The following is a 6,561-nucleotide window of genomic DNA, read 5'->3' on the forward strand; positions in this document are numbered from 1 at the left end:
CTTTGCATTTCTTGACTCCATAATCCTAGTTGTATGAGATGGACAATAAAATCTATAACCTTTAGACCTTTCGGCATATGTCTCGGATCTAGTTTCTTTTCTTGTGGGTTATAAATCCTCACCTCAAACGGACATCCCCAAACGCGCATATATCGTAAACTCGGTTTCCATCCTTTAAATAACTCAAATGGTGTCTTTGGGACAACCTTAAATGGAACCCGGTTTAGAATATACGCAGCCATCTTTAATGCTTCATTCCACAATGATTTAGGAAGATTATATTTGCTAAGCATACTCTGCACCATGTTCAATAATGTTTGGTTTCTTCTTTCTGCAACACCATTTTGGTTCGGAGAACCGGGCATGGTGTATTGGGCAACAATCCCATGTTCTTGAAGAAACTTAGCAAATGGACCAGGTGCTTGTCCATTCTCAGTGTATCTACCATAGTATTCACCACCCCGATCTGATCTCACTATCTTTATTTATTTTCCACACTGGTTCTCAACTTCAGCCTTAAAGACTTTAAAGGCATCCAATGCTTCATATTTATTGTTAAGCAAATAAATATTCATATATCGTGAGTAATCATCTATGAAAGTGATGAAATATTTCTGACCATGTGCATCCATATCAGGACAACATATGTCTGTATGAATTATTTGTAATATACTTGAACTTCTATTAGCACCTTTCTTAGACATGTTGGTCTGTTTTCCCTTAATGCAGTCAACACAAGTTTCAAAGTCAGCAAAATCTAGAGTATTAAGTACCCCATCTTTTACTAACCTTTTAATTCTCTCTATGGAGATATGTTCTGATCTCCGATGCCATAACATAAAAGAATTCTCATTAATATTACACCGCTTAGTGCCAATTTGAACATGCATTGAACTATAAATGGATTCGATTTGTAAATTAATAAGATAAAGACCATCAGACAATATATCATTCCCAACACATTCCGAATTATAAAATAATTCAAACAAGGTATCTTTAAAATTAAAGGAATATCCAAAAGGTATAAGTCTAGAAACTGAAATTAAGTTTCGTGAGAAACTTGGTACATAAAAGGTCCTTTCTAATTTCAAAACAAAAGCATTATTCAAAATTAAATTGCAAATTCCAATAGCTTCCACATGTGAGCCCATCCTGCTTCCTAATAGGACAGTCCGCTCACTTCCCACTGGCTTCCTTAGGTTTTGCATACCCTGTAAGGAATTTGTTATATGGATTGTTGATCCAGAATCAATCCACCAGGTGTTAATATTAACATCGGTCATATTAGATTCATAACAAACAAATGAGAATAAATTACCTTTCTTCTCAAGTCATTCTTTGAATCCAGGGTATTCCTTCTTCATGTGTCCTCCCTTTTTACAGAAGTAACACTTTGCTTCTTTCTTGATATCACCTTGCGGTGGTATTTTGAATTTCCCTTTCTGATTGGCTTGTGACTTGTCAGTTTTGAAAGCTTTGTTCTTCCCGCGAGTGTCGTACCCCAATTTTGTCCGGGCATATTTAAATTTTCATAGAATTAATTACATTTTTTATTTTTGCATCATATGCATAGCATGACATACATTGCATCACGAATAACACCTAAATGTCAGTCAGAATGAATTTATTTGAGAATACAGACAAATCGGTTGAATCGTCAAAATTTGAGGAAAGACTGTACTTTTTTTTAATAAGTACATTTTGGCCTGACAATTTTAGTATGGTCGATGTAATTTCCCAAGCAAGTTTATACTCGGTTTCTGTTTCTAATCGATCAATGTTTTTTTAATTATTTAATTAAAGTAGATAAATTTTATTTAAGTCAAATATTAGTTAGAATTTGTTTTTATGATTCTATTTCCTTAAGTGAATAATAAGTGTACTAAAATAAATATATATATTTTTGCATTGGATCCTCTTTTTCTTTTTTAAAAAAAAATAAATAAATAACAAAAAAAGAATCCAAATCCCCACTCATTAAATCCGTTTCCCTCACATTGGATTCTAAAAAGGAAAAAAACAAAAAAAAGAGATCACAAAGATCTCTCTCCATTCGGTACAAAATCCTTTCCTCACACCTCACATGCGCCTTGATCTCTTCTCTCACCCACCTCTCTCATCATAACAGACCTCACACGTCCCTCACTCTCAGAATATTCATCTCTCTCACACTCCACTCTCAGCTCACACACAATTCCTCACCCTATCCTCTCATCGCCTTCACTCACCACAAACAAGAAAAACCCTTCAAATCTTCCATCTTCATCCGCTCACTCCACCGTCATCTTCATCTTCTTCCCCAAATCTTCATCTCCAATCACCTAGACCATAACAGAACCCATCTCCACCTTGCTCTGTCCGCCTTCCCTCATTCACAAAACCATAAACCTTCACCGTCAATCATCTTCAAACCCTCAGCCGCCGCGAAGCTACCGGCGAATCCACGATCTCCACCGCCACGAGCTCAAGCTCGCACAACCCACAAAACCCTCCTTCATCGCTCTTACCGTAACCCCTCAACAGTAGCAACCTTCATCAAACCCAAATTGCCGTGCAAACCCACCAACAAACTCTCTTCGCCGCCGCCGATACGTTGTCACGAAGTTTCTCCACCCTCCGAAGCTCCTTTGGATTCGCCGCCACAGCACAACAATCCAACAACAATAGCATTCCGCGAGCTCCTCCTTCCACCTGTCCATAACCGAGCTCAAGTTGGAAATCTCCGACTCTGACATCTTCAAGAAGCTCAGTCTACAGTGGCGCAAACTCATCAACATTAGCATTGTGGGTAACGACATTCTAAGGCCATATTTTTATTATGTTGGTTATTTGTTTTACTGCAAGATTCTGTATAAAGTTGGGTCTCTGTGATATTGATTTTGTTTCATGAGCATTGTTTTAACCATTAGGATGAATAAGTGTCATGCATAGTAGGTTTCTTGTGTCTTATTTTTCCCTGTGGATTCATTGTTATCATCTACCAGAGACTGACGCATTGAGTATTGCAGAAGTTTGTTGGTCTGTGGCGGTCAACATTTTGTTTAGAATGTGGGTTTACATTAAACTCTGAAATTGTTACTAAAGTCACTTTAGTCATATATTCAATTGGTGTGTGTAGGTTTGTTTTTGATGATTTCAATTGCTAAGTTGTTTCCGTTCCGATTTTGCTGTTGGATTTCTTGAGTCCAGGTTATTAAATTTCTGGGAAAATATATATGTTGGTAGTGCATATTGATAACACGAAATTATATCACATTTTAAGACTTAATTCAATTAGATTATATTCTCATTTACTTTAGTTTATCTCATTTTATCAGATATTATGCAGTATTTCCTTACTATTTATGTCAGGTATCCATTTTGAAGCAAAAGTGAAAAAGGGAAGAAAAGGAGGTGTAAAAGGGAACAAAAAGGAGAGAAAAGGGACCAAATGCCAAAGCCCAGCCCAAAGCGCACAAGTCATCAACGATGTGCCTGTGACGGACGTCACAGGGTGCGTGACGAGCGTCACGCAAAACAGCCTTGTGACGGACGTCACACATAGTGTGACGAGCGTCACACAATTCCACTACCTTTTTGGCGCAAGTAACGCCCTCAGAAAGACTTGAAGAAGAACGTTGAGAAGTTGGTCTCCTATATCCACGCCGTGCATGTAGCCACGTTGAAGAATGGGAGAAACGGAATGCAGTTACCAACACTATTATAAATAGCCATCTCACAAACCTAAGCCAGGGGGGTTTTTTCCACGCTCACATTGCCGAAGCTCTGCCAAATTTTCTTTTCACGCCTTTTGCTTATTTTTCCCTTCCAGAACTTAACATTGTTTATTTTATTTATTTCTTTTGCAAGTTCTGCATTCTTTTTCCCTTGCAATTTATCTTTCCCTTTTTAGCATTTAGATATTTTTCGCATAATAGTTTCTACACCGGAAACTATTGTGCAACTTTATACCGGATTTAACCTTACGTTATATTCCAGTTTTATTTCCTTGATTTAATTTACTGTTTAATTGAAGAATCCAAGAACAAATCCTACCGGCTTGTGGTGGAGTGTTCAAGACCATTGTATTACGCATTCAGGTTCTTTAATCATTATTTAATATTTTGTTTTATTATTTATCTATATTATCTGCCTGGAATGAGTCTGTTTATGCATGATATGTATTCTTGTTTATTTAGCATGTCTGGCTAATTTGCCTAGATATCAGTATGTAAAGTAAGCAGAATAAGGGATCAAGACTGAGTCGGTCTATCTAAACTTAAAATCAAAATCAATCTTTTTACGGTCTCAACTTACAGGTTTAATAACAAGATTTTTTACAAAAGTAAATGACATAAAGAAGTTAAAATCAATAGAGCGAGAGTTTGAGGTTTTAACTGGACAGTGTAAGTTAGGCATTAATTCTAGATCAGGGCGAGAGCAAGTTTTAGAGTTAATTAAATTCTGACCTTTTCCAAAAAGTATTTTTAAAGATTGAATGTGAGGACGAGAGTTAAGCATTTGGATTTGATTATATAACCTAAGTCAACAGAGCGAGAGTTTGAGATAAGGGTGTTTAAAACGGTCAGTATTTTCTTAAAAGGAGTTTCTGCAACTTTATTGTTTTCAAAATATGGTTTTTGACTTAATTATAAGTGACAGCTACATTAATATAAAATCATGGTTTATTCAACAGAGCGAGAGTTTGAGATAAAACCTTTAACCAATAAAGTTAACCGAAACGATTCATTTTAAAATCAAGAAACCGACAAAGACTTGATTCCCTAGTTTTGACGAACTACATACCGATATCCGTTTCATTTATATTTAATCTAGATATTAGTTTAGCTCTTAGTTTTTCCCCAAACAATCAAACATTTTCACCTTAGATTTACGTAGTAACCTTAGATAACGGTATATCGATTCATAAGTCCCTGTGGGATCGATATCTTTTAAAACTACGCGATAGAACTGTGCACTTGCAGTTTGTATCCCATTCTCGACTCACCCAGTCGAGCGATCAAGTTTTTGGCGCCGTTGCCGGGGACTTTTATTCAATCGATATCGTAACCTTCCGTTACGCTGTAGAGACTAAGGTTTCTTTTCCTTCTATTTTCTTTCTTTCGTTGATTTGTATGCCACGCACTCGCTCTCAAGGCGAACCGCTCTATTTACGAATCAACGATATCGAACTATATCTCCGAGTCTTACGACGAATTCGGGAATATCGTGCTGCAAACAATCTCCCTCCTGTAGACCTTCCTGATTTCAAAAACCTTTTTCCTTCGATAACCGAGATGGCAGAACCAGCTCGTGCTCTTAGAGATTACGCCGCTCCATCGCAAGATGAACCGCATTCAAGTATTGCTCCGCCCGCAATCGAAGCAAACAACTTTGAACTTAAACCTTCGTTGTTGCAGGCTGTGCAACAGAACCAATTCTCTGGAAATCTTACCGAAGATCCAAACCTTCATTTATCCGTATTTGTCCAATACGCTGATACTGTTAAAGCTAATGGTGTCACTTCAGAGGCAATTCGACTTCGTCTTTTTCCTTTCTCATTAAGAGATAGCGCTAGAAGATGGCTTCAATCTCTTCCTTCCAACTCAGTCACCACATGGAATGAATTGAAGAAAGTTTTTCTTGCCCGATATTTTCCGCCAAGCAAAACAGCTATGTTGAGAGCCCAGATAAACGGATTTAAACAGAAAGACAACGAGTCTCTTTTCGAAGCATGGGAAAGATACAAAGACATGATGAGACTTTGCCCACACCATGGTTTGGAAGACTGGTTAGTAATTCACACATTTTATAATGGTCTCTTATACAATACAAGGTTAACAATAGACGCCGCTGCAGGTGGTGCACTAATGAACAAACCTTACGCTGATGCTTACCAGCTTATCGAGAGCATGGCCCAAAACCACTATCAGTGGGGAACCGAACGAACAACGGTGGAAAAACCTCAACCGAAAACTGGCATGTACGAGATAAGTAACCTTGATCACGTTAATGCAAAAGTGGATGCTTTGGTCCAGAAAATTGAAAGTTTAAACGTATCACCTCCAGCCGCCGTGGTTGCTATAACTCAGAATTGCGAGATCTGTGGAATCCAAGGCCACACTCCTGCGGAATGTCAACTCTTGACTGGAATCCAAGCAGAGCAAGTAAACTATGCTCAAGGAAGCCCCTATTCGAATACCTATAACCCAAATTGGAAGAACCATCCAAACTTTTCATATAAGAGTAATAATGCTTTATACGCACCTGGACTGTCTCCAAATCAAGCCCCATCTATACCTCCGGGATATCAGAAACAGAATCCTAACAATAATACCCCTAGAAAATCCAACTTGGAAATCATGATGGAAAACTTTATAGCTTCCCAACAACAAACCAATAAAGATTTCTTAAACCAGAACATACACACTGGCGAACAACTTAAACAACTAGCAAGCAAAGTAGATGCCCTGGCTACCCATAACAAAATGCTGGAAACGCAAATATCTCAAGTAGCTCAACAACAAGCACCTACTGCTGCCCCAACTGGTACATTCCCTGGACAGCCCCAACCCAATCCGA

The 6,561-nt window shown here is 37.9% G+C and overlaps 1 non-coding gene across 1 annotated transcript; it reads right to left on the reverse strand.

The window, feature by feature from the left end:
* Nucleotides 1–5,654: 5,654 nt before the first annotated feature.
* Nucleotides 5,655–5,761, reverse strand: LOC127124255 (small nucleolar RNA R71). The gene has a single exon (XR_007803873.1). It is a non-coding gene; the product is annotated as a small nucleolar RNA R71 (small nucleolar RNA).
* Nucleotides 5,762–6,561: the final 800 nt, after the last annotated feature.

Source organism: Lathyrus oleraceus, chromosome 2 (genome assembly GCF_024323335.1).
Source record: "Lathyrus oleraceus cultivar Zhongwan6 chromosome 2, CAAS_Psat_ZW6_1.0, whole genome shotgun sequence".
NCBI classification, from domain to species: domain Eukaryota; kingdom Viridiplantae; phylum Streptophyta; class Magnoliopsida; order Fabales; family Fabaceae; genus Lathyrus; species Lathyrus oleraceus.